General features: G+C 57.7%; 1 non-coding gene and 1 pseudogene across 1 annotated transcript; one reads left to right on the top strand and one right to left on the bottom strand.

The window, feature by feature from the left end:
* Window positions 1-1536: 1536 nt before the first annotated feature.
* On the bottom strand, window positions 1537-23097 carry LOC142595946 (NADH-ubiquinone oxidoreductase chain 2-like; annotated as a pseudogene).
* A 4318-nt stretch (window positions 23098-27415) lies between these two features.
* On the top strand, window positions 27416-27487 carry TRNAT-CGU (transfer RNA threonine (anticodon CGU)). The gene has a single exon. It is a non-coding gene; the product is annotated as a tRNA-Thr (tRNA).
* The last annotated feature ends 473 nt before the right edge of the window (window positions 27488-27960 follow it).

Here is a 27960-nt window from a genome sequence, read left to right as displayed (position 1 = left end):
GATGCCAGATGGCATGGACTATCTCTTTGGTCAGTTCAGGTGGGCTGCCCTGACCTTGTCCCCTCCCAGACCCTTGCCCACCCCCTGCCTCCTCGCTGTGGGGACGCAATGAGACACAGAGAAGGCCTTGACATTACGCCAGCACTGATCAGCAATAGCCACAGCGTCACCGTGTTATCAGCACTGTTTTAGCCACCAGTGCACAGCACAGCACCATACGTGCTGCTGTCAAGAAAATGAACTCCATGCCAGCCAGACCCAGGACAATCTCCACCCCTTTCTACAAACTGTTTGCATCCTGCTCAAGGCCTGCAGGATTCAATGCATTTCCATCAACCACCACCCCCTGCTTCCCTGTCCTTTCACATGACATACACACAGGGTACTGGGTTTGGCTGGTGTGGCTCAGGTGGACCTGGACAAGTCCCAGCCCGCTCCTGACGTCTCCCCTCACTCAGTCATCTGGAGTTTTTTGCAACATTCAATCAGGTCATCAAGCTAAGGACAACGCAAAACATGTAGCACCAGCCTGCACCCCACAATGGTCTTACAGGGAGCTGTGAGATGCCCCATCCATGGGGGAAGGGAGCTCACCTCCACCATCAATCTTCTTAGTGTGACACCTCGAAGTGCAGTGTGCAGTACACGGGCCCATTGGCTGCTTTTTCTCATTCATGTGGTTCTTCTGGGGGATTCCCTTGGGGTCTTTTCCTCTTTGTCCCCATGCACGTGGTCTTCTGAAGCTGGCATTTTGTCCTGGTTTTCCATTTTCACGGAGAGCATGGCCTGTGTCTTGCAGCACTGGCCAAAGCCCAGAGCCTGCCCCAGTAAGCCTGCATGGCCGCCCTGCAGGGCTGGGCTGGGCTGGGCTGGGCTGGGGGGGATTCCCAGTCCGGCTCACAGCACTGGGCTCTTCTTTGCAGGTGACAGGATTTGCTGTGGGGGCCCCTTGGAGGCCTCCTAGACGCGGGCCGTAGCCCTTGGGCATGTTCCAGCTTGCCCACGCCCCACCACTTTTCGGGCACCCCTCTGCCCTCCCGAAGTGCCCCCCAGCCCCGCCCTGCCAGGGCTTGTTCTGCAGCCTGGTAAAGTGGGGGACCCCGACCTGGCCTTCTCCTTTTGTTTCTATTCACATTTAAACGTTAATTGCTCACTCCACTAGCTCTTATTCCAAAAAAGGTTTTATCCATTTCATACCTATGTGTTTATGGCTACATATATTTACTTTCTCTACCTTCATAAATGTTTACATGTGTATATAAATCTATACATGAATACATATGTATACATCCACAAGAATCAGAATAGGTGCTGGAATAGGACTGGATTCCACCTGTCCATTTGGGCATCTAGCTGTTAACTAGAATTTTGTGAGATCAAGGCCCACCTGTCTAGACCAAGGCCCTAGCTTAATTAAAGTGTCTGCGTTGCACTCAGGAGATGCAGGTTAGTGTCCTGCGGGTCTTAGCAGAAACTAAGAGGGTTTAACTCTTGTTTAAGGCTTTGAAGGCCTTTGGTTTTGGCTATGCTAAGTTTCTAAATGATGGTCAAAATTATGGGGGAGATAGGTAGTAGTACGGCCAATAGGGAGGTGAGGATGGCAATCAGGGTGCTTGTTGATTTGCTGACGTGCCACTGTTTTATGTGGTTTGTGGAGTTTGGTGGGAGTGTGATTGTTGAGTAATACGCATGGCAGAGGTAAAAGAATAGTCCTAGTAGTGACAGTCTAGTGATGGTAGTGGCTGCTGTTGTCATTTCTTGTTTAGTTCGTTCCTGGGTGATGAGTCATTTGGGCAAGAAGCCTGTTAGTGGTGGAAGGCCTGCTAGGGAGAGTAGGGTTAGTAGTAGGGCTGCGTTTAGCATCGGGGTCTTTGTCCATGTGGTTATGATTGTTGCTAGTTTTAAGGTTTTGGTTGTGTTGAAGGTGAGAAATACGGCGGTGGTTATTAGCGAGTACAGGTAGAAGGTAAGTAGTGTAAGGCTGGGGTTGTAGATGATGATGATGATGGCTATTCAGCCCAAGTGTGAGATGGATGAGAAGGCTAGGATTTTTGGAATTTGGGCTTGGTTTAGTCCTATCCAACCCCCTAGGGCAGCAGAGGCAATAGCTATGCTGGTTAGGAGTGTCGGGCTGAGTGAGTGGGATGTTAGGAAGAGAATGGTGACTGGGGGGGATTTCATTATTGCTGATAGTAGTAGGGCAGTAGTTAGGGATGATCCTTGAAGGACTTGTGGGAATCAGAAGTGGAATGGAACTAGGCCTAGTTTTACTGCAATGGTTGATGTTAGTAGGGGGCAGGATATCGGGTGATTTAGCTGGGTGCTGTCTCACTGTCCTGTGCATCAAGCACTGGTTAGACTTGAGAAAAGGATTAGTGTCGAGGTGGTTGCTTGGACTAGGAAATATTTGATTGCTGCTTCGATAGCCCGTGGGTGGTGGGATTTTGAGATGAGAAGGGTGATGGCGACTGTGTTGATTTCTAGGCCGGTTCAGTATACATATATATAGTGCAACTATCTCTAAATAAATATGTGTTTAGAAGTATTTGCAAACTTATCTATAAATAGATATCTTTTAGATAAATGTCCATATATGTACATGTGAGCCCTTCCTGGCCCAAAGCCGGTGGGCAGCCAATCCCAGGGCTGCCTGAGAAGACGTGGGTATGAAGGGGTGAAGAAATGGCTGCCAGCCAATCCCAGTGCCGGATGAAAAGAGGTGGGCAAGGAGGCTGTGGGAAGTGGCAGCCTCCCTGTGGGCAATGCCAGGGGCTTCCTTTGTGCCGTGGCCCTGGGGACACCGGGACGCGTGGCCAGTCCTGCCAGCCAATCCCAGGGGCTGCCTGAGAGCAGGCGGGTGTGACGGTGTCAGGAAATGGCCGTCAGCCAATCAGAGAGCAGCATGAGGTGTCACCCAATGGCAGCTGACGGCCATGGCATGGCGGCACCCTGTCCCAGCCTGGCGGCCAAACCAAAGTGGCGGCCCCTGTGCAGGCAGGGGCAGGGCCTTCCGCGCCTGATGTCTCGCTGGGCACAGCGGAAGGGGTGGCCGGTGCTGGCAGCCAATCAGAGCAGAGCACGTGGCGGGAGAGGAGAGGGGCTGCCAGGGCAAATGGCGCCGGGGCTGCTGGCAGGGGCCGGGACTTCCCCCGGCAGCCGCTGGGCGCGGCACCTGTCCCGCCAGGGCTGGCGGAGCAGCGGGGCCTGTGCTGCTGGCGTGTCCCAGGGCAGGGATCCCAACAGGCAGCAGGAAGGGCCCTGGGGAGCTACAAACACCCCAGCCAGAGCTGGGCCTGCGCAGCTGCCCGAGCCTCCAGTTTCCTCCGAGCTCCAGGCCCCGGCAGCGACTGTCCCGCAAAACATACGGGCCATGGAAGTGACATGGAACAGCGGCCCTGGCTGAGCCCTCGGGGCAGTTTATCTGCGCTTCTTCTCCTGGGGAGCCTGCAGCTGCCCCAGCACCGCCTGCGGTCACCGTCGACAGCGGCACAAAAGGAGCCCTCGCTCTGTGTGGGGGCTGTCTACGCATGCGCTGGCATGGTCTCTATTTTCATCTTGCTCGTGACAGCCAGCCACAGCATAGCTTGCTCTCACCTGTGTATGGGGGTGTGGAGGGAGCACGTCTGATCCCCTGAGAGTATTGGGTCAAGGCCCTGTTTGGCTGCCACAAGGGATAATACAATAATGAGGAAAGGAGGAAGCCACAGGCAAGAGACAGGGAAACAAACCTGACGGGCAGATGCTGAGGGAGGCAGTGCTGGGAACCAAAGCTGGCCAGTCATGCTGATGGATGGAGGCGTGTGAGAGGGGGAGAGTGTTTATTCCAGCAAGGTTATCTGCTTGGGGACCTTGTGAATTGGGAAGCTAAGAGACAAAAGGGGAAACCAGAAGCAAAGTATGCTGAGACAGAGACTTGACGAAAGAAAGATGGAGTGAATGACAAGAAAGGAACTTTGCCAGTCACACTAGTTGTTGTGCCATCAAGAAACTACAGGTGCCACTTCCCAGAGGACCAACTGGACTTGTCAAGTGACATGATTGTGAATCAGAGGGACCATGGACTGGGAGGGATGCGGGAATCAGGAGAGCTATGCAAAGCCATGAGGGACGTGCAGAGGAAGGGGAAGCGGGGAGGAACAAAGTGGGGTTAGGCAGAAAATGGTATAAAAGAGGCCAGGTGCGTGTAAAACTCGACTTAGTGAGGAAGGGGATGGAGTTTTGAGTAAGAGGGAAGAGCCATGGGCTGGTGATGTATTAGGAAGAAACAGGGAAACAGCTGTGAAAAGCTTCACAGGAATTAGGGTGTGTACCAATGGCTCTGCACCAATGCACGCAGCCTGGGTAACAGAGAGGAGGAGCTAAGCACCACTGTGCAGCTAGAAACCTTATGGCTGGTGTTCCCTCCAGGCCACCTGAGCACGAGGAGCCTTTTGAGGAAGCGTTCTTACTTCAGCGGCAGGAAGCATCCCACTGGGAGGCTGAGATCCTACTGGGGGACTTCAGTCCCCCTGTGTCTGCTGGAAAAGCAGCAGAGCGAGCTGTAAGCAGTCCAGGAGACTCTTGGAGTGCGTCGAGCATAATTTCTTAATGCAGGTGATAGGGAGCCCAGCCAGAGGGGAAGCATTACCAGACCTGTTGCTTGCAGGCATGGAAGAAGTAAATAGAGAGGTCAAGGCTGGTTGCAGCCTGGGCTGCAGTGGTCATGCCCTGGTGGAATTCTGGATCCTGAGGGATATGGCGATATGGGCCAGGTAAGGAGTAGGGTCAGGACCCTGAATTTCAGGTGAGTGAAGTTTGAGTGGTTTAAGGAATTAGTGGATGGGACGTGCTGGGACACTGCCCTCAGGGCTAAAGGAGCTGAAGAGAGCTGGCAGCTCTGTCAGAACATTTTTCTTAGCGTGCAAGAGCTCTTGATTGCCATGTGGAAGACATTGTGCAAGGAAGGCAGGAGGTCAGCATGGCTCAGTAAGGAGCTCCTGGTCCAAGTGCAGCGTCAGAAGGAAATGCAGAGGCAGTGGCAGCAGGGCCCTGTGTCGTGGGAAGAATATAGGGACGCTGCCTGGATGTGTAGGGATGGAATCAGGAAAGCTAAGGAAGAGCTGTGGCTGAATTTGGCAAAAGATGCAAAGAATAATAGAAGGGCTTTTACAGTTGTGTTGGCCAGAAAAAGAAGATTAAAGTAAATGTACCCACCGTGATGAATTCCCCTCTCACTATTAAATTCATCTCTAAAAGGTAGATTTGTTAAAGGGTGGTTGACTGTTGTCAGCCACAACATCCAGTTGTTAATCCCATGTAGATGTTTTCTCCATGGTGCTTGGCAGGACATTAAAGACAGGCAGCAGAGAGAGACCTTTCCCATTTAGTCTTGGCACAAGTACACTAAAAGACCCTTTCTTCTTCCATTTCTTAACCCATGTCCTTTTTATGAACATTTGCACCCACATCAGCTCTTGTAGGGGTTTTCCTAAATGCTCCTCATTTATCTTCATCACGTTTAAAAGCAATTATGAGTAACTTGCTAACACCAAGGCCACCCAGGGGCATCCCCCGGAAAACGTCCCCCCTGTCAATGCCCCCCGGCCATGGCTGACCCCAAGTACGCTGACCTGCCCGGCATCGCGAGTGTGGGGCTGAAGCAGGGAGCAGGCAGGGCCAGGGTGTCCAGAGGGGGAGCGGGGGGAGCGGGTACGTGGGTGGCTGAGGGGGTTGGAGGGGTGTGGGAGAAGGGAAGGGGATGGGCGTGTCTGCGGGGGAAGTGAGGGCATGAGGGGTGTTTGTGGGGGGAGCTGAGGGGCTCCAGGGTGTGTGTGGGAGAGCTGAGGTAATCGGTGGTGTCTGGCTGGGAACTGAGGGGGTCGGGGAAGTCTGAGGGCAACCGAGGAGCTCGGGGGTGTCTGCTCATAAATGATCTGCCCAAGCCCCCACAGTCAGTGCCATCTCACAAGGCAGCTAAGAGGTGACCACAGAAAGAGTAAACGGACAAAAGGGGGGAATTATTCTCCAAGGATATCCTGTTTTATGTGCCTTTAAATGAAACACTAAACATGGTGCCTAGACAGGCCTGCTTTGCTCCTCTTCTCTGCCAGCAGGAGAGCTTTCCCGGGGCTGCGATTCTGCTCTCTCAGTGACACTGGAGCTTTGGTGAGCGACCCTGGGCTGTGGAAGCCGGAGCTGGACCACGGGGGCTTCTCCTTCAAGCCCCATTCCCCTGCGCTGTCTCTTGCAGCCCGGACCACGAGCATCCTTCTCCTGAGGGACAAAGCTCCCTTCCCCACTAGCAGCACAAGCTGTAGGAAGCTCCCTGGAAGAACGTTTGCAAGGGACACACACAAGTCAAGCAGCCACACATCCTCTTTGTTTTATTATTCTTCCTAAAGGAGGTCTTGGGCCTGTGGGTGGTCATTGTGCCTTGCCACCTTCTCGTGAACCTGTACTCAGTACATAGCAGTGTACAGTCAGAGCCGTCGTAGGGAGCACAGCAGCCACCTCCCTCCGACCGGTCACCTGGCATTCACTGGTGTCAGTAAAAAAGGATTTGCTCGCATTTTGTTTTTTTCTCGTTCGTGCGCACGTACTGGAAAGAAGGCAGCAGAAGTACACCCTAGCTAAAACCCCTTGTATTGCTGGCAGTAACGGTGCCTCTTGGCTGGGAGCATGAGAAGTACCCCTTTTCACGCTCTTGACCCTTTATATACAGTTTTGAGACTACTCACATATTCATTTTTGCAATGTACATAACCTATATGCTTTGGCCGTGACATCCCTTGTTACCATACGCTTTTGAGGATTTGTTCACATCAACCCCCATGCAAGCATGCTTAATGCATATTTATAAGCTGAGTTTGCAGTACTTTGTTGCAACTTTGGCACTTTCAGCTGGTTTGGCCTGGTTTCTCCTAACAACAAACCCTCTTATGCAAGTGAGGTCATTGTTGGTCAAGTTCCATTACGCCTGTGTGAAAACGGGCAACCGTTTACGCAGGACAGTGCACACACCCTCCTGCCTGCAAATCGGGCAAGAACCAGGTCTGAGGCAGAGCCATCGTGGGGCACGCACAGGCAGAAGGGAAAGCAGCAGCCACCTCCCTCCGGCCTGTCAGCGGACATTCACTATTGGCACGGTCGCGCACTTGTCCTACAATCACAGATGTCTGTCTTCTCTTTCTGGTTTTACTTCAAAAGAACCGGGACATCACTGGGCGGCTCCCAAAGGCAGCTGCCAGCTTCGGTGGCAGGGCCCAGTTAAGGATGTCCCTGTTCAGCAGGACCAGGATGAGGACGACGATCTGCAGGAAGGCGAGGAACAGAAGAAATCTCCTGTGGGACAGGAGAGGGGTCAGGCAGAACAGGGGGCAAATGTGTCTCAGCTCTTTCCAACCACCCTCTTCGCACAGCACCGTGGCACCTTGAACCGTGCTGGGCACAACACTCCCCGCTCAGGACTGGGGTGAGGGGCCCGGCTACCTCTCTCGGCTCTACTGTACGTCTCCCCGGTGGGCCCCAAAATCCCCCCCTACGCGCCCCCCAAGCTAGGAAGAAAAGAAATACTGAACCATTTCATCCCAGAGAAGTCCAAAGCTGCCTAGTGCCCTTGGACCACTGGCACGGACATGCCAGTGCCTATGGAAGAGCCCCGGCACCCTGACTGCCCCGGGCCACTCACCTCAGCCAAGAAGTGATGTTATGCCTCCTTGACGCCAGCTGCTCCTCCTAGAGGCCAAGGCACAGCAGGGACATGTGTTGGGGTGTGCGAGGCGGCGAGGTTTGGGGGCTCAGCCCCCCTCCCTCGTTCGCGCTGAGATCAGTGCCCCCATGTCCCCCGGGCACAGTGCAGACCCTTCCCTCCCCAAGGCCCACAGCAGGGTTGTCTGTCGTACCAGCCGCACAGCCACCATCTCCTGCAGCAGCGACTCGCCTGTCTTGTCCGCCTGCGCCGCCTTCCCCCTGCTACGGACACCATGGGGTTCTGGGCTGTGAGAAGAGACCTCAGCCGGCATGGTGGCCCCCTGGGTGGCCAACAGGGAGCCAGGGTGCTGCCCAGGCTCTGCCGGGGCTGGCACCAGGCACCGCGGCATCCCAGCACTGCACAGACCCACCCCCTGCCCCTGTCCCGCCCCAGGCCTGGGGGGCATGGAGGAGAGCCTGGGAGCTGCTCAGAGTGCTGCAGAGCTGCTTGCAGGAGTCCGGAGTGGCACAGAGAGGTTTTGAGCTGCTTAGGAGAAGACAAAGGGCTCTGCAGAGCAGGCTGGAGCAGCGGACAGGAGCCACAAAGATGTCTGCAAGTGGCAGAGCTCTGCCCAAAGCTGCTGAGCATCCCCCACCCCGCTGCCCCAGGTTTCAGTTGGGGCCCCATCGCCACTCACAAAGCTGTTGGCTCTCGGAGGCATTCCTGTCTCTCCAGGAGGTGCTGGAGCTTGTTCCTGAGCAGCTGGAGAAGCAAAGGGCCCAGTCAGGAGTCCATGCCATGTCTGCTCTGAGGGGGCTTCCCCCCACAAACCTGTGGAGCCCCCGTCCCTCCAGTCCCCAGTACCTTCTTGACCTCAGCCTGCTCCTGAACAGCTTGTGCCAGCTCTGACCACTGCTCCCCCTGCAAAGCAAGCGGGACACATTGCAGGGAGCCATGGTGGGAAAGGGCATCCCCACTCAGTCCCCAGGGCACTGGGAGGCCAGGCCAGGGCCAGGGCGGCAGGCACACGGGTGTCCTGGGGCCAGCACCATTGCTCAGCGGCTCTGGCCACTCCCCGAGGCACTTCTGGGTGCGGGTCACAGACCTTGATCAGCTCCCGCACTTTTGTGCCTCCCTCTGCCTTTCCCTGACAGAGGTGTGCCTGGGAGAGAAGGGGGAACGGGAACGGCTCCAGGAGGGGCAGGGGGTGGAGGAGGACCCCCATGACGCTGGCCAGGGCGCAACGCCAGACTCCCCATCGCCTCCCCTCCAGCCCATGCCTGGGTTCCTGTCACATCCGGTGTCCCCGTACACCCAAGTGAGGGTCACTCATCGCACCCCCTTCCCCAAAGCCATAGTGCTGTGCCTGCTGTGCCTGCTGTGCCTGCAGACCCATCAGGGTCCCCTCTGCAGCACAGCCACAGCCAAGAGCCTGGGGGATCTCCAGAGGCCCAATCCCTCCATCATGGATGCCATATCCCGGAGTAAATATCCTCCGCAGCCACACCACTGCCCGTGGCTGCTGGGCTGCACGGACCCAGCACTGGCACCCCCCTCCCGGACCCTGTCAGAACGGGCCTCCTTTTCCCCTGTACCTTCAGCACCTCTTCCAGGCTTGCAGCTGCCTCCTCCTTTGCCAGCTGAACGTGCTCCTGTGGGAGAGGAGGGGAAGAGAAGCAGGCATCAGGGCACCGGGACGCTCGCATGAGTGCACTCATGGCTCCCTTCGGGCACTGCCTTTGCCCTCACGTCCCCTCTCCTTCCCAGCCCTGCAGGCACTGCAGGCAGCCAGAGCGACCCCCAGGCCCAACTCTGGACACGGTCCACAGCTGGACATGGGGCTGAGCTAGTGGCTCTAGGTGACCCTGCTTGAGCAGGGGCATTGCACAAGACCAGATGATCTCCAGAGGTCCCTTCCAGCCTCAACCAGTCTGTGATTCTGTGAACTCACCTTTGCCTGGGCCACCAGCCCCTCCAGCTGCTGGAGCTCCCGGCGGTTGTTCTCAAAACACCGCGCCACAAGACGGTTCTGGGAAGAGGAGCCGGACACAGGCACTGAGCCCCTGACACAGCCCCAGGTGCCGCAGCTGGGGGACGTGGGCAGAGGAGGGGACACTGACCTCCATGCTGAGCTCCTCCATGGTTTGCCGCAGCTCCTGCTGCTGCTTGCCCTGCAGGGGGAAAGGAGGGCTCAGGGGCTCAGGTCTCGCAGCCCCAGCCCCCGGGCACAAGGGGAACACTCCACACCTACCAGACACTGCAGCAGCTCCTTGTGCCTTTGTGAGTCGCCAGAACACTGCAGCAGGCGTTCCCGGAGCATGCAGAGGTCTTGCTTCAGCACCTCTGCCTGCATGGCTGCACCTGCGCGTCGGGAGCCAGCAGGGTGTGAGGGGCATGGCCGTGGGAACTATCAGGCACGGACACTCACAGGGACGTTGCCCTGCCCTGACTCACAATCGCACGTGGACACGCGGGTGCGCTCAGGAGAACGCAGCCCTGCACGGCTGTGCACAGGCACACCACCCTGCTCGCCTGTAGCTGTGCCCAGCACTGCAGGCGCTGGCACAGCCGTATGCCCACGGGCACAGCCACACAGCGCCTTGTGCTGCCCAAGCACAGGTGCACCCGTGCTCTCTCATGCAAAGGCCACACACATGCACCGTCAGGGATGGCCAGGGCTGGCATGGGAGCCTCCCCCAGAGAGGGGCTCCATCAGCTGCCTGCACTCACGCACCTGCCTCCCACTTAGCCAGCGGTCCTGTGCTCGTGCACGCACTGGTTCCATGCGCGGCTTGGCCTGCACCAGCTGGGTGCTGAGCTTCTGGCCAGGTGTGGTGCGGGGCTGAGGAGAGAAGGAGTTTCTCCTGCCCTGCTTTGCCGGGCACCCGCGCGGCCCCTCTGCACAGTGGACGCCGGAGAGGTCGTTGGCGAGTACTCTCCATACTCCTGCCCAGCAGCACCCAGGTTCTCCTCCAGATGCTCCCCCGCCTCTGGGAGCAGCACCCTTTATACCCTCCAGGGCGCCCGTGTCACAAGCCCACAGTGACATCATGGTGACACAGCCACCATTGCCCACTGTGACACGACAATCACCTCCCCGGGGCTGGTGCCAAGAGCTGACGTGGGAAACAGGGCATCACTCTCAGCACCCACTCTCAGCGCACGGCCGGAGCAACCACGGTCACCGCGTGTCGGCCTCTCCCCGCGGGCTTTGCCTGTCCCGCGGAAGTCCAGCTGCGGCAGCTCCCCACACCAGGTCCACGCGGGAGCCGGGCTGCACATGGACTCCCAGCAGGCACACGCAGACACTCACAGAGAGGCGCGTGCAGCACGGGTGTGCACAGACACACACACCGCTTGGGCTCCAAGACAGGGCTGAAACACCCAGCCCCCACCAGGATCCAGCACCCAGCTCCGGGGGGGAAGTGGAGCCCAGGAATAGGGAACAAAAAGATTAGCCCTGTGCTCTAGTCTGTGCTTGCAGGCTGCCAAGAGGAGTGGAGTGTCTCTCCTGCTCAGAGAGCCGTGGCTGCTGGCACGCAGGGGAGCACCAGGAGGAAGGGGTGGGGGCACCCGGCAGGCAGGCAGTGACTGAGGGGATCAGGGCTGTCTGGGGGGAGGCAGAAACATCTGTGAGGCTGATGTCTTTAACAACGCCCGGTGAGCAGCATTGCTGCGGAAAGCCGCCTGCCACGCAGGAGCATGGAGCGTGCCGAGCTTGAGCCTCTGGATATGAGGCAGGGTGTGAAATTCACTGTCTGTCATTGCAGCACCTCTCTTTCGCTCAACCTAGTTTTCGCTTCCTAGTTCAGCTAGAGAGGGAATTACGTGTGCGCATACAGAAACCATTCCAAGTACATGTGCAGGTCCAGATACCGTTAGCAATGCAGGTACAGTTACGGGTACAATTACGGGTACAGGCACAGATACCATTAGAGACACAGATACTGGCACCATCAAATACACTGCTGCCAGCATCATCACAGAGACCAATATCATTACAGGCACGGACCCACACTGAATTGCCAATGCAACTGCAGGGACAGGCACAAACCAGATACAATTCCAGATACAGGTGCAATTGCACATACAATTGAGGATACAAGTGCAGTCACAGATCCAAGTGCACTTTCAATTACACCAAAAGCAGCAGATACAGCAAGTGACACCATTACCGACTGAGGGCCCGTGACAGACAGAGGAACCATCAGACACCTCTGCACCGCAAGTTCCCATTGCAGATGCTATTGATGATGCATAGAGTGTTGCGGATGCCAGAGCAGATGCGGATGCCATTACAGACAGAGACAGCATTGCAAATGGCATGGCAGATCAAATACCATTTCAGAACCCATTGCACAGACCTTTGCAGATGCACAGATGCCACAGTGCAGACACCAAAGCCAATAGCGCTGCAGATGCAGACGCCATGCCAGATGCAGATTCTGCTGCAGCTGCAGATAGCACTGCAGAAACCACCGCAGAGACCATTGCTGATGCAAAGTCAGGTGCAGGTACACTAGGAGATGCAGAGGCCACAGCAGACACTCAGAGCATTACAAATGCCTTTGCCGATGCAGAGGCCATCACAGATTCTGATCCCACGGCAGATAGCGATAGCGTTACACATACCGATGCAGATACAAGTGCCATGACAGATGCCATCACCAATACCATTACAGATCCCGATACCACTACAGATCGAGACAGCAATAGCGTTACACTGACGCACACGTACCGAGACCAATAATGGTACGTGGCGTTAGGGATATCATTGCAGGTAGAGGCAGAATTACTCGTGCACGTACAGAAACCAAATACACCATTTGCCATGGACTGATCCAGACGGCACTGGAACAGGGTGAAGCTCCAGAACATCTGCAGTACATTGATGACATCATTGTGTGGGGCAATACAGCAGAAGAAGTTTTTGAGAAGGGAAAGAGAATAGTCCAAATCCTTCTGAAGGCCGGTTTTGCCATCAAACAAAGAAAGGTCAAGGGACCTGCACAGGAGATGCAATTTTTAGAAATAAAATGGCAAGATGGACGTCGTCAGCTCCCAATGGATGTGATCAACAAAATAACAGCTATGTCCCCACCAGCTAGCAAGAAGGAAACACAATCATAGAATCATAGAATTGTTTAGGTTGGAAAAGACCTTTAAGATCATCCAGTCCAACCATTCACCTAACATTACCAAGTCTACACTAAACCAAACAAGGGTAGACTAGACTAAACCACGTCCCCAAGTGCCACATCTGCCCGTTTTTGAACGCTTGCAGGGATGGTGACTGCACCACCTCTCTGGGCAGCCTGTTCCAATGCTTGACCACCCTTTCCGTGAAGAAATTTTTCCTAATATCCAACCTAAACCTCCCCTGGTGCAGCTTGAGCCCATTTCCTCTTGCCCTATTGCTAATTACGTGGGAGAAGAGACCAACACCCACCTCACTACACCCTCCTTTCAGGCAGCTGTAGAGAGCGATAAGGTCTGCCCTCAGCCTCCTCTTCTGCAGACAGAGTGCCGTCAGCCGCTCCGTATAAGGCCTGTGCTCCAGTCCCTTCACCAGCTTCGTTGCCCTTCTCTGGTGTCCTGGTTTCGGCTGGGTTAATTTTCTTCCTAGTAGCAGGCACAGTGCTGTGTTTTGGATTTACTAGGAGAAGAATGTTGATAACACGCTGATGTCTTTAGTTGTTGCTGGGTACTGCTTATGCCAATCAAGGACTTTTCAGCTTCCCATGCTCTGCCGGGGGCACAAGAAACTGGGAGGGGGCACAGCCAGGACAGCTGACCCAAACTGCCCCAAGGGCTATTCCATACCTTATGACGTCATGCTCAGTATAGAAACTGGGGGGGGGTTGGCCGACTGGGTATCAATTGGCGGGTGTTGAGCAATTGCATTGTGCATCACTTGCTTTCTATATTATTATTATTATCATCATTATTGTCATTATTATATTGTTATCATTATCATTACTATTTTACTTTATTTCAATTATTAAACTGTTCTTATCTCAACCCAGGAGTGTTTCTCACTCTTACTCCTCCGATTCTCTCCCCCATCCCATCGGGGTAGGGGGAGTGAGCGAGCGGCTGCATGGTGCTGATCTTCTGGCTGGGGCTAAACCACGACAACTATAAATTGGAGAATGCTGCTGTCACCTCTTCTCTGTATAGAAACTGGGGGGAGTTGAGCAGGGGGCAGCGATTGCTGCTTGGGGACTGGCTGGGGGTCGGGTCAGTGGGTGGTGAGCAATTGCATCATAGAATCATAGAATCATAGAACGCTTTGGGTTGGAAGGGACCTTTAGAGCTCACCCAGCCCAACCCCCCTGCAGGGAGCAGGGACAGCTTGAACCAGATCTGGTTGCTCACAGACCTGTCCAACCTGACCTTGAAGGTTTCCAGGGATGGGGCCTCCACCACCTCTCTGGGCAACCTGTTCCAGTGCTTCACCACCCTCAGTGTGAAAAATTTCTTCCTTATACCCAGTCTAAATCTATTCTTCTTTAGTTTAAATCCATTATTCCTTGTCCTGTCACAACAGGCCTTGCTAAAAAGATTCTCCCCATCCTTCCTGTAGGCCCCCTTTCAGTACTGGAAGGTTGCAATAAGGTCTCCTCGCAGCCTTCTCTTCTCCAGGCTGAACAACCCCAACTCTCTCAGCCTGGCCTCGTAGGAGAGGGGCTCCAGCCCTCGGATCATTTTGGTGGCCTCCTCTGGACCCGCTCCAGCAGGTCCATGTCCTTCTTGTGCTGAGGGCCCCAGAGCTGGACGCAGGGCTCCAGGTGAGGTCTCACCAGAGCAGAGCAGAGGGGCAGAATCCCCTCCCTCGACCTGCTGGCCACGCTTGTTTTGATGCAGCCCAGGATTCGGTTGGCCTTCTGGGCTGCAAGCGCACATTGCTGGCTCATGTCCAGCTTTTCATCCCCCAGTAGCCCCAAGTCCTTCTCCGCAGGGCTGCTCTCCATCCCTCCATCCCCCAGCCTGCATTGATATTGGGGGTTGCCCCGTCCCAGGTGCAGGACCTTGCACTTGGCCTTGTTGAACCTCATGAGGTTCACAGAGACCCACCTCTCCAGCTTCTCCAGATCCCTTTGGATGACATCTCGTCCTTCTGGTGTGTCAACCGCACCACTCAGCTTGGTGTTGTCTGCAAACTTGCTGAGGGTGCACTCGATCCCACTGTCTGTGTCATGGATGAAGATATTAAACAGCACTGGTCCCAGTACGGACCCCTGAGGAACACCACCTGTCTCCATTTGGACATTGAGCCGTTGACCATTACCTTCTGGATGCAACCATGCAACCAATTCCTTATCCACCAAACAATCCACCCATCAAATCCATATCTCCCCAGTTTAGAGAGAAGGATGTTGTGGGGGACCGTGTTGAACGCTTTACAGAAATCCAAGTAGATGACATCTGTTGCTTTTCCCTTGTCCACTGATGCAGTCACTCCTTCACAGAAAGCCACGAGGTTGGTCAGGCAGGACTTGCCCTTGGTGAAGCCGTGCTGGCTGTCTCGAATCACCTCCCTGTCCTCCATGTGCTCGAGCATAGCTTCTAGGAGGATCTGCTCCATGATCTTCCCAGGCACAGAGGTGAGGCTGACAGGTCGGTAGTTCCCAGGGTCCTCCTTTCTTCCCTTTTTAAAAATGGGCACAACATTCCCCTTCTTCCAGTCCCCAGGGCCTTCACCTGACTGCCAGGACTTTTCAAATATCATGGAGAGTGGCTTGGCAACTACAACAGCCATTTCCCTCAGGACTCTGGGATGCATCTCATCAGGTCCCATAGACTCATGTACATTGAGGTTCCTCAGGTGGTCTCGAACCTGATCTTCCCTTACAGTGTGGGAGGGGCTTTACCCCCCTGTTCCCCATCTTGCGGTCCATCGATTTGGGAGGGGTGAGGAGAGAGGTTGCCAGTGAAGACTGAGGCAAAGAAGTTGTTGAGTACCTCAGGCTTCTCCTTGTCTTTTCATACTAGGTCACCATTCTTGTTCATTGTGGGGGGTGGGGTGGGTACGCTTTCTTTAATCTTCACAGCTGTGGACATGTTACATCCCTGGCTGCAGGGCAATGTGCAAGAATGTCCTGAAGGGATCTCCCAGAGCTGGCATGGTTGGTGCAGAGGAGAAGGACATGCTCTGGAGCAGGGATTTCCTGCTTCACTGTTAGAGGGACAAGGCATGACCGCTGCCTTCTGCTGGGGATGGCTGCAGGGGTGTGAAGCCGGGAGTACCCCCAGGGCTGTCCAGGGCTGTCCTGCCAAGCAGTTTTGCTGCGCCTCAGGGGGCTGTGTGCCGGGGCAGGGACTCTGCCGCCTGCCAGGGTCAGCACTCAGCCTGCCCGGGGAGCTCACAACAGCGATGCGGGGAGAGGCTGTGGGTGGAAGGAGTGATCCCCAGGAGGGCAGGGTCTTTGCTGCTGAGAGGGTGCTGCGTGGGTCAGAGCTGTTCACAGCTCCAGAGCACCCCAGGACATTGTTGAGGAGATGCTTCAAGGGGTAGGACACGGCAGCGATCCATATAAAGACAAGGAGATTTCCCGAGTCTTACTTTTCAATTTCCTGCTCTTGGGTGATGGGAGAGGGGAAATGGAAAAGGAGCTCTCAAGTTTGAACAAGTCACTGAGACTCCTGAACTGTGACCTCCTGGGTCACCTCCCTCTGTCCCCACCTCTCGTACCTTCCTTTCCATGCCTGAGCTCAGTGAGGAGCTCCTCACTCATCCATGCTGGCCTCCTGCTGCCTTTGCTTGATTTCCTGTTTCTTGGGAGGCACCTTTCTTGAGCTTGGAAGAGGTGGTCCATGAATATCAAGCAGCTCTGCAGGACCCCTCTTCTCTCCATGGCCATCTCCCATGGGATCCTTCCAAACAGATCTCTGACAAGGTTGAAATCTGCTGTCCTGAAAGCCAGGGCTCTAGTCCTGCTCTTTGCCCTGCTCCCTCCCTTCCGCATCCTCAACTCCACCATCTCATGGTCACTGCAGCCAAGGCTGCCACTGGCTTTCAAATCCCCGAGCAGTTCTTCCTTGTTCAGCAGTGCCCGGTCCAGCAGAGCACCTCTCCTTCTTGGTTCCCCCATCACCTGTGCCAGGAAATGCACTCGAGAAATCTCCTAGATTGCTTGGCCCTGCTGCATTGTCCTTCCAGCAGCTACACCAGGGTGGTTCAGGCCCCCCATGAGGACCAGGCCCTGTGAATTGTGAGGCTTCTTCCACTTGTTTCAAGAAGGCCTCATCTACATCTTCCTCCTGAACAGCTCTCTAACAGATACCTGCTAACGCAGCACCCACATTGGTCTGCCTTCTGATCCTGAGCCATAAGCTGGCTCCCGTCCCACCCCGAGCAGGAGGCAAGTCCACCTCCTCGCCTCCCCAGATGGTCCTTCCTGAAGAGCCCGTGTCCCTCCACTGCAGCCGTCCTGCTGTGCCATTGACCCACCACACCTCCGTGGTCCCGGTGTGGTCACAGCCCTGCATCACACACAGACTGCTGGCCCTGCTGGTGGTTCTCCATGCCGCGTGCATGAGCGTGCAGGCGCTGCAGGGAGGCACCAGCTGTGCTGGGTTCCCAGGAGGGGCGTGAGAGCCTCCTCTGTCATGCTGCCTGTGTGTTGGGATGTGCAGGAGTGGGGCTGCACGTCTTCAAGCTGTGGGCTATGTGTGGACTTTATTCCCTCCTCCACCTAGGAGCACTTCTGGGATCACACATGGGGTGTGCATAATCCCTTTAGAGCGGTCCAGCACCGGGCACAGGCCAGTCAGTCCAGCTGGGAACAGCCCCAGAGCTCTTTATTTTGTATTTATAGGTGGATCTCTGCAGCTGAGAAGCCTCCCAGCTTCTTTGCTAACAGCCACTGCTACAGCCGCTGCTGCCGGCACCTTCCCTGCTGCTGCGGTACCAGCACCTAGTGCTAGGGAGGAAGAAAGAAAAGCCTATGACTGTATGGAGAGGGAGAAGGCAGAGAAATCCTGCAGGCATAGCTCAGGCCACCTGTGGTGGGATCTGCTTGCGATGAAGCCTGAAGGTGCCTGTGAAGTGGGAGAGGCCCCTGATGCCCAAGCCCATGAGAAGGTCCCAGGTGCAGCTGATCAGCCTGGGGCTGAGTGAGGCTGGGCCAAGACCTTGAGTGCCCCATACAGGTGTCCCCCCAGGGGCAAGGTGTCTTGGCCCAAGACTCTTCAAGGGAAGGACATGCTCTCTGCTTTGGAAAGGGGAGAGCCAGCCATCAGAGGGACCCCTCTGTCTTCAGCCAGGACTTCCACATCCCACATGGAAAGCCAATTCTGGATGCGCAGGCAGTCCCCTTGGGTGTCAGGGAGATCCAGCCCACAGCCAAGCTCCAGAACCTGCTTCAGTCTCACAAGGGCTGGCAGAGAAATATCCTCTTTCCCCCAGGGATGCCCTCAGTGGAGGGATGGGCTTCCCTTGCAGCTGGGGAAGCACCATCTCTTTTTGGAGATAGTTACCAGGGGAGCTGCCTCTGCTGCTCCTGACACTGCCTGTGGTTGTCAGTGACGTGCTTGAATATGTTCCTCCGTGCTTAATATGGCTCCAGCCTTCTGAGGACCTGGAGCGCTCGTGGGGAAAGGTGCCTGCAACAACAGGGAAGCATCATCCCTCAGCCCGTGGGGTCACGACTGCTCGGCTGCCCCGGGCTGTGTGCAGAGCCAGCGCACACTTACTCAGGCCGGAGTCTCTCCCCGCTGGGCTGCTGCTGCCATCTCCTCTGCTGGGAGAGGGTTTTCAGCCTTTCTCCACCTCTGGGTGACCTCCTTTCTCCTGGGCTGGGCTGGAGGGTGGGGAGTCCAAGTGCCTCCAGTGCCCAGTGCCTGCCAAGAAGGAGACACTCTCAGCAAACCAGACGGCAAACAGAGGTGCTGTTTGCCAGAGGACTTCTCTTCAGAGGAGCCTGCAGCAGGACCTGGGAGCCGGGAGACTCAGCATCGTCTGCCTGTCATCATGGCCGATGGCTGCTTTTGCCCCTGGGACCCTGCTGCCAATCTCCCTGACAGGGATGAGCAGGCAAACCCCTGCCCTGCAGCTGGGTCAGTCCTGCTCCCACTCCCTGGAGACCTGCCGCCCTGGTGCCCCGAGAGAGAGGGTCACTGCTGCTCTCAGCGGTGTCAGTCACTGCCCGTACCTGGGGCGGCTGTCGGTCCTCCCCTGCAGACCAGGCTTGCCACGCTGCCCATTCTGCCTTTGCTTGCTGTCGCCGCTCTTGCCACTGGGTCTTCCCTTGCTCCCACTCTGCAGACAGCTGCCAGACCTCCTGGAGGGGATGGAAACGCAGCAGCAGACAGGATTCGTCTCAGCTCCCAGAGGGGATGTTCCTTTGGGCCTGGCCCATGTCGGTGCCTCTTGCTTCAGCTGGTCGGTCAGCAGCGCTTTTCCCCTAACAGATGAGGGGCCATGGAGTCATGCCAGGCTCCTCAACTCATGGCAAACACAGCTGAGCGAGCAAAGACCTCCACTGTCAATGACCTAGAAAGGACTTGTACACTTTCCATAGCCCCTGGACACAATAAAGTGTTTCATGACAAACCCAGGGGCAATAACAGGCGGGAAGGACGTGCAGCCCCTTCCTTTTCCTGAAGAAGATCTGAAGGAGGTGACAGCCAGGTTACGATGAACGCACGCCAAGGGATCCTTTCAGGATGGCTCTCTGCACAAAGAGGCTTTTGCCGAGTCTCAAACAGCACGGTAGTTACAGCAAGGCAGAGCACGTACCTGCAACGCTCTCTTGCAGGCTTCAGAGGACGGGAGTGCAGCGGTGGGCCTGGCTGGAGGAGCTGGCTCCTGCCTGCCTGGCTCCTTCATCCTGGGGGAGCTGCCTGGACACGGGGGGAGCACACTGCAAAGAGACACCAGGAGGAGTCGGCATGAGCACGGGGCACTTTGGCCTCTCCTTTTCATCTGGTGCCAAGGCTCCCCAGGCTGGCAGAAGCAGCAGGGGAGGTGGGGCCATCTCCCATGGCAAGGGGGAGCCTTTCCTGAGCCCCATCAGATGGATGGGAGAGGGCTGCACCTCAGCTCTGTTGTGAGGGCAAGCAAAGCGATGTGGGGTGCACTCAGCATGTGCCGTCTTCCTCACTAAGGGGCCTGCCATGGGGCAAGCAAGCTCATAAAAACCGTGGGGCATGAGTCAGGGACTTTCCTGAGTCCCTGCATCCGCACTGTCCAAAGGGGATGTCTCTCCCACATGGGTGCAAGGATCCCTTTCATCCCTTCCCACAAGGCTCTCACCTGGCAGAAGGCTTCTTCCCCATGTCTTGCTGCCTTGTGCCTGGCCCCTGGCTTGGCAGCACGGGGAGGGATAACTTCACCCGCCTGTGCAGCAGCTGGTCAGGATGCCCCTCTGTGCCTGGGAAAGGAGGAAGCTCTTCAGAGCAGCCGTGTGGAGAGTGCGTTTTAACTGGGCTGTGGTCACCCAGCGTGGGGCAGGGTACCCGTACCTCTTCTGCTCCCATGCTTTTCTGCAGCCTTCTTGTGCCAGGTGCAGAAAGACTTGGCCAGCGCTCTGCTGACCACCAGGAACTGAAACCTGGAAAGCAAATGATGACACAGGCTTGAAGAAGGGTGACCCTCTACCCTCTGCAGCTTCCCAGCACTAATCCTCCTGACTGTCGTGCAAGGCATGGCAGCCCTTTTCCTTTGTGGCCATGCACAGGTTTTACTGGCAATCTCCCCCCAACACCAGAAAATGCAGCTTCAAGTCCTCTCCGTGTGCAGCTGCTTCTCTCTGGTGGGAATGACGGCAGGCTGGGCGTGAGAAACACAATCACGGTGCCCAGTCGCTGCAGGAGAATACAGGCATAGCCCAAACTCAGCATTAGTTAACCATAAACCAGTCACTTCAGGACTGATCCCTGACGCGATGCTGAGTGTTGAGCCCCGACAATGCGCGCTGCTGAGCAGGAGCTGGGAAGCCGCCCGCTCGGTCAGTCGAGGGCTGCAGAGGAAACGCACTCACCTTGGGAATGCCTGGGCAGGAGCAGCCTGCATCCCCCGAGCGGTGGTCGCTCCACCGCAGACATCTGCAACTGGCATCCACAGCCTCTGCAAAGTGACCCAGAGCTGTTGGAAGGTGTCCAAGGCAGTTTTCTCTTGGCTCCCAAAGGAAGCAGACCTGTCTCCTGCTCCAAAAGAAAGCCACTTCTCCAAACCCCTCTTCCAAATCCTCCTCCATGAGCGTTAGCCCTTGCTCTGCTCTGGAGAAGCTGCACAGCAAACACTGAAGCTGCGCAAGAACACTGCCAGGCTTTTTGTAGGGCAAGGACCCAGAAACTCAGAAGAAACTTTCTTTGCTAATGGAGAAGTTAGTGGGGGTGAGCATGGGGAAAGGCACTTGAGTGGCCTGCAACGTCCAGGCTGGCCAATGGCACTGGGTTGCTCAGCCTTCAGTGGGCTTCCCAAAGACATTGCAGCAGCCCTCAAAACCTGAGCAGCTTACAGTGTGAAGCAGTGCAATGCGGCTGGCCTTGCTCTCCAGCCCTGTGACGCAGTCGTAGTAAAACCGCATGCACAGGACACCGTCTTCGCAGGACAGAACGCCAATGTCCTTGAAGGCGAAGGAGAGGTGCTGGCTGTTTCTCAGGTGGTAAGAGTACAAGAGTATGGTCTCTTTCACACAGTCCTCCACCGTGTGCCACGGCAAGGAGGTGGCTCGCGATAGCCACCTGTAGTTCAGCGGCTTGATCTTGACATTGCCTGGAAGGAGGAGGAACAGCGTCACTGCCACAGCAGGCCACATTTCCATCTAAGAGTCATAACAAAATGCCATAGAAAAGAGCTCCTGGGGAGTGGTTTGTTTTGGGGGAGCTCAAGCCATGCCCTGACCTTTGGATGCAATTCTCTACTTCTCCCAGCCCTTTCCAAAGAGCAGAGAGCACGCACCCCAGCCCCGGACATGGAGGCCGAGAGTGGAGGGTGGCCGCTGCCTCCTCACCAGGGATAACCACTGTGGGGAACGTCAGCTCCTGCAGGCATGACACATCAATATCCAGCTGGAAGACGGGTCTGCGAACCACATACACCTCTTTGTCGCCCTGGCATTGCTCTTGGACCATAGCGAAGGTCCCGAGTCCTGCAAGCAGGACACCCTGCCCAGGAAGAAGACAAAAAGGCTGATGAGTGAGTACTGTAGAGATGGCAAAAGTAAAAGCTGTGGCCAAGGCCCATGTTCTCCATTGGTTTTCTTCCCCTCCTCAAAACACATGCTAACGTCCCTTGGCTGGAGAAGAGCCCAGGCATTTCCAGCACAGGCACTGATTCCCAGGGATTATCCTTGGCATGGACCCAGCATAATCCCCTGCCTCTCTGCTTGCTCTCTCCACTCTGAGCACAGGGAAGAGTGAAGCCCTATTGTGCGCCAAGTGCTTTCTCAGACTCGATCTGGCCTTGGTTTCTCTCTTGGTTGACCAAGAAGCAGCTCTGGGCACACGGGATTGTCTCGGTGTGCTGCCACGATGCTCAAGGAGGGATGGCTCCCCGGGGCCCAGGCTCTCCAGGGCAAAGGAGGACCAAGACGCCAGCCCACCTTGTCCAGCTTCAGTTGTCCCAGGATATACGCAGACACAGCATCCCAGACAGCCACAACCTCTGGAAAGCAAGGGAAAGAGGTGTCAGGCTGCAGGCCAGCCAGCTCACGGCCTCTCGGCCAGCTCCTCGCCCAGGGGGTGACAGAGGCGGGTGTCCACAAACAGCCCAAACAAACACTGCCATGGCTGCGGAGCTGGGCTGTGCTCCAATGTCAGACTGCCAGCCTTCCTCTGCTCCCGGGACAGGGCTGGAGCAGAAATGGGGATGTGGGAAGGGCTCAGGACCAGGGCAGTGGCCATCTAAGCCCCAGAAAGGGATGGCACCCCAGTGCCCAGGACACGGTCTGCCAGCCTGGTGGCCAAGAGGATCCCCTGGGAAGGAACAGAGGTTGTCCCAAAGCAGACTGCTTGAAGGTAAAGGACTGATTTACATCAGAGGCATTTCCAACTGGCCGGTGAGAGCCCCGTGGGAGCTGAAGGACACCCCAGCCCCGGGATGCAGGACCCCTTTTCATCCCAGAGCCAGAACCCCAAGAGGTACCCGCTCCCAGGGAAAGCTGGCCCTGGATGGGCCCCCTCGCAAGGGCACCGAGCCATTCCCATGGGAGCCTTGGGACTCAGGGCAGCCGGGAGTCCTGCTTGCCACATTGTTCCCCGAGCCCGGTGGGACCCTCAGGCAGGGCTCTCGCAGCAGCCCCCAGCCCCCTCCAGCCACCCCCACAGCCCAGCAGTGGCAGCTTTTGACAGTGGACAGCCCCGGTGCCTCCCCTTGGGAAGGAGCTCCCAGAACCCTTACCCTTGGTGGAGAGATACAGGAGCGTGGGGAACAAGCTGCTCAGCTCCAAGCTGACGGCCACGGTGCAGCAGCCCTCCATCGCACTTGCTGATGGCCCCTCAGCTCAGGGAAAGGGATGCTCTTTGCAGCTCCTTGCCCAAAACTCCTCTCCGACGTGCCCCTACTTTCCCTGTCAGCAAGGGCCCTGCCTGTCAGCGAGGGTCCTGCCTGTCAGCGAGGGTCCCCCAGCACAGCCCCGTTTCCTCCAAACCCCACTCCTGGCTGTGGAGCAGCTCCAAAGGGCAGCACTGGGGAGCCCCTGAGCAGTGCCCAGCAGCACCCAGGCCTTGCCGGGAAGTGTCGGCACCTCTGCGGCGCTGCGGAGACCTCCCTGTGATGTGGGGCATCCCCCTGTGACATCAGCCCGCATCATTTGAAGGTGCATTATGACACCAGCAGGGAGACGGCACAGCTGGGGACAGAGGAGAGACATTTCCCCTCTTGTCCTGGGCAACAGTCATCCCCTTTCTCACCAGTCCTTTTCCAAGAGCCCCGCCTGCCCCCTGCACCAACACGCCTCTGCTACTGGGAGCCCATGCGGGCAGGTGGGGTTTGGGGGTTGGCTGCAGTTGGGCAGTTACAAGAGATGGGATCGAAGGCCTGTGGGATGCAACAGCCCCTCCAGTGTGCCCAAACACTCCTCTCTGCTGCGTGTCGCTTGCGTGGCAGGAGTAGGATGGGCTTGACTGCACTGGTTTTGGCTGGGATGGAGTTAATTTTCTTCATAGCAGCCCATAGGGTGGGCCCTCCCCAGCCATCCAGACCAGGCCCTCCTACCAGTGCCCCCCTTCCCTCCCAGCGATTCCCGCCTCCCAGCCAGGAGCCCTGTTGGGGCTGAGGTTCAGAGAGACACAGGCAGAGGGGGTCTGGGGGTGCTGAGACCCCTCTGTCCCACTGCCAGGGCGCGCATGGGCCAGGGTCTCCTTCAGCACCCTGGGGGCAGGGAGGGGAGAGAGGCCTGGAGAAGAGCCCTTGGGGGTCTGTGCTTGAAGGCAGGGAAGGAGGATGCGGCTCCAGGCTGGAGCAGGGCAGGCGAGGCACAGCCCTTCCCATGGGCACCTAGGGCAGCCCCCGTCCAGCCCGGCCCTGGGGTTTGGGGCTTGTCCTCACCAAGCCCTCTCCAGTCAGGTGTGTCTGACCTGTCTCGGCCAGGTAGCTGAGCTTCCTCCACTGCAGGAGCTCTGCACAGGCGAGGAGAGTGTCCCTAGAGGCCTGCAGAAAAGCAGAGGCTGGGAGATGGTACCACAGCCCAGGCAAGGAGACCTGGCATCCTCCTGCTCTTGGCCAGGCTCCGAGCTCTTCCCAGCCCCTTAGGAGAAGAGGCAGCGGGGCACAGAGTCTGAACTGGGTTCAGTGCCCAGGGCAGGGACACAGGGCAGCCACCACCTCACATATCTCATGCTGCTGGCCAGCAGAACAGGGATCCTCAAGCGCTGCTGAGCTGCTGCCAGGGATGGGGGCAGACTGAAGGGCAAAGCAGGTGTAGGCCCCACGGCTGTAGGCAGCGAGGGCTGGGCTCCCAGAGACACCGGAGCAGGACGGCACCAGCAGCACCTCCCCATGGGAATCCCCCAGCAAGACGCTTGGCTCCCCAGCTGCGGCTGCCCCAGCTGCTTCACGCCCAGGCTCCGGGCAGGCAGAGCTTTGGTCCCAGCACGCAGGGCGGTCCCCCTCTGGCTGCATCTCCCCTCCCACCGCTCTCCCTGCCCCAGGCTGGGGGACAAGCTGCCTCTACACCCCTTGCAACTGCTGCACCCCTCTGTGCAGACCAAGTTCACTGGCCCAACGCAGGGGGACCTGGCGCAGCAGCGCTTCGTTCCTGGGGCTATCCTGCTCTCTGGGCGCTGGGACATGCCCTAGCCCAAACTGCGGGAGGTGTCTTGGGCACAGTCCGGGGGGACAGGGACTGGGGCTCAAAGCCCTGGCCTCCCACGCCTGCAGGGACAGCTAGGGAGCCTGTAGGGACCGGTGTGTTTGGTGGCCACGGGCTGCTGCTGAGTGCTGCTGGACCAGGCAGGGCAGCTCTGGGAAATGTCCGTGCCAGCTTCTCTGGCCCTGCTTGCACTGGCTCTGCAGGGACCTTTCCTACGGACTGCGCTGGAGGAGAGCTGAAAGGGTCGGCGGGGAGGAGGAAGGCAGCGGTGGGCCCAGTGCAGGGCAGGAGGGAAGCTCTGCCCTGTCCCCAGCGACTCAGGCACTGGGACCCCGAGGTGACACACATTCCAACAGTCCAACTGCCAACAGCCCTCGCCCCTGATGCCCAAGCCCCTCCCATGGTGTCAGCACACCCTTCCCCACACCACTGGTAGGGTTTCAAATCTGTACCTCGGCCACGCTCTCCATCTGGTCATTCATACGGAAGAAGAGTGGGATTGGGCTCTTCCACACATTCTTCTTTCTCTGTCTCCTGCTGTCCCTCACCACCATACTCATCATTTCTCTGAGGCTGATGCAGAGCTGCTGCACCTGGCTGGACTTGTGGTAGGGGAGGAGGACGGGAGGACTTCAGCAACAGCCGCTCCCTGCCCGTGGTGCGCAGGGGCATTAGTGTGGCCGGTGGGAAGGGACATGCTCCGGGGCCGGCTCCTGAACACAGGAGCTGTGGGCCACATCTGCAGCCACAGCTGAATGGCCCTGGGCCCCTGAAAGGCCACACAAGAGGCATGAGGAAGGGAGCAGCCCTGCCCGCAGCGCTGCGCCCAACAGCAGCTGGCCTTGCATCACCACGCTTGGACGCCTCAGAAACCTGCAGACTTTGCACATGTCAGCAAACTCCTCTGCATCCATGTTAATGCGGGCCAGCAGCTGAAAGGAGACGGCAGTGAGAGAGCGGCAGAGCCCGCAGGGCTCCCTGCACCACACAGCTCCTGGTTCCCACTGGCATCTCAGGGCAAGGGCACCGGGGCCACACAACCCATCCTGGGGGCAGCTGTGCCCGTGGGGGCCATGGGTCTGTGCCAGCTCCTCCTGCCCTCTGGCCACCAGCAGCCGCCTGTTCCCCTGCCTCTGAGAAGCGATCGAACAGCGAGAGCGAGCACAAAGGTGGCACAACACGTGAGTGGTGACGAGTGTCTCCTGTCCCCAGCCTTGCAGCTTGCTCAGCCTGTGGAGACGCTGTGCCTCTGACCCAGAGCCAGACACTGGTCTGTTCCTTCCCTTCCCTTCCCTTCCCTTCCCTTCCCTTCCCTTCCCTTCCCTTCCCTTCCCTTCCCTTCCCTTCCCTTCCCTTCCCTTCCCTTCCCTTCCCTTCCCTTCCCTTCCCTTCCCTGCCCTGCCCTGCCCTGCCCTGCCCTGCCCTGCCCTGCCCTGCCCTGCCCTGCCCTTCCCTTCCCTTCCCTTCCCTGCCCTGCCCTGCCCTGCCCTGCCCTGCCCTGCCCTGCCCTGCCCTGCCCCAGTCCCAGGTTTCCAGCCTGCAGAGCAGGGCAGGGGGATGCAGGCGGGGGAAGCAGTGTGCTGCCCGGGCAGGGGCAGGCTTCGTGCTTGTGCCTCACGCACCTCCCTCCCCTGGCCCTCAGCTCCCCGAGCAGAGGCCACCGTCCCCCCAGTCCCAGGGAGAGGCACTCCCTGCAGCTGAGGCCTGAGTGCCAGCATCCTCCCTGCGGAGCTCTGTCTCAGCCAGACCTCTCATGTGCCCAGGACAGCTGACAAAGCCGTGCTGAGGATCAGCCACTGCAGTGCACGGGCGTCAGTGCTGTTTAGTCACACGCTGGCCCGAGCAGAGTTTCCTGGCCCCCTTTGCCCCGCTGCTGCAATGATTGATGGAACACGTGTGTGCTCCTCTCTGGGCATCAGCCCCATGGAGATGGAAGCCTGCCCTTCACCTCACCTCCAGGGATGCTGGCGGGAAGAGGGGTGCAGGGGGAGGCCCCGGTACCAGGACGAGGGCGTGTGAGATTTCTGCCCCCATGTTCCCCCACCGCACACCCTGGGGTGCCGTCAGAGCCTGGGGGCACCTCAGCCCAGCGAGGCCATTTCCCTCACCCTCTTGCTCTGCTCCTGCTGTGCAGCTGGCGACGTGTGTGGCACAGAGGGCTGTAGCCCTGGGGGGCAGAGGAGGGCTCAGGGGTTTTCTCCTCTCCATCGAGCCCTGAGTGGGTCAGGGCATGGGAGCAGTGCCTGCAGCAAGAGCCTCCTCCTGCCCATTGCCCTGCAGGGATGTTGAAGGGGCCATGCTCTGCAGTGCAGCCCCGTGCCAGGGCCAGGCCCCAGTGGAGAGCTACTGCTGACTTCCCCCATCTTGGGAGGGTGCAAGGGCTGTTTTCTGCAGAGGGGTGCCTGGGCACCCAGGGGACAAGAGGGCTCTGCTTGTCACAGACATGTCACGGGAGGAGAGCGTCTCTGCTGCAGGCAGGTGTCAAGGGGATGTAGCTCAGTGGCAGAGCGCCTGCTTCGTGTGTGGGAGGTCCTGGGTTCAACCCCTGGCATCTCCAAGGGTGCTTTTTCCCTCCCTCCCCGGCCCGTCTGTGGGGTGAGGAGGGCTGTGCCTCTTTTGAGCCCCCTCTCAGAAGAGGGGCAGGCAGCTGTGCTGGACCGCAGCTCAGGTCACTGCCCTGCACCACAGACCCACCCCACCCACCGCCCAGGGACAATGCTTGGCAGCAGAGTGCCTGCAGGGAGAGCTCAGGGAGGGCACAGGCAGCAGCAGCGCGCTAGGAATCCTCCCTGGCTGCACTCAGAGATGTGGTGTGAGGCTGCTGCTGCAGCCCAGGTGCCCTTTGGGACCAGAGCCACACTGCCCTTGAGGCTGTCTAGGGCTAAGAGTCTCAGATTGTCCTGGCTCCAGCTGGAGATCCCAAACTGCCTGGGAAGGGACCAGGGAGAAGAGCCCAGCGTCTGTCCCATGCCACCTCCCCACCAGCTCTGCCCTCCCCACCTGTAATAGTTCTCTCTTGCTCTGGCACCT

The sequence above is a fragment of the Pelecanus crispus genome, chromosome 25 (assembly GCF_030463565.1).
Source record: "Pelecanus crispus isolate bPelCri1 chromosome 25, bPelCri1.pri, whole genome shotgun sequence".
Taxonomy (NCBI): domain Eukaryota; kingdom Metazoa; phylum Chordata; class Aves; order Pelecaniformes; family Pelecanidae; genus Pelecanus; species Pelecanus crispus.
This window is presented reverse-complemented; position numbering and strand designations above follow the sequence as displayed.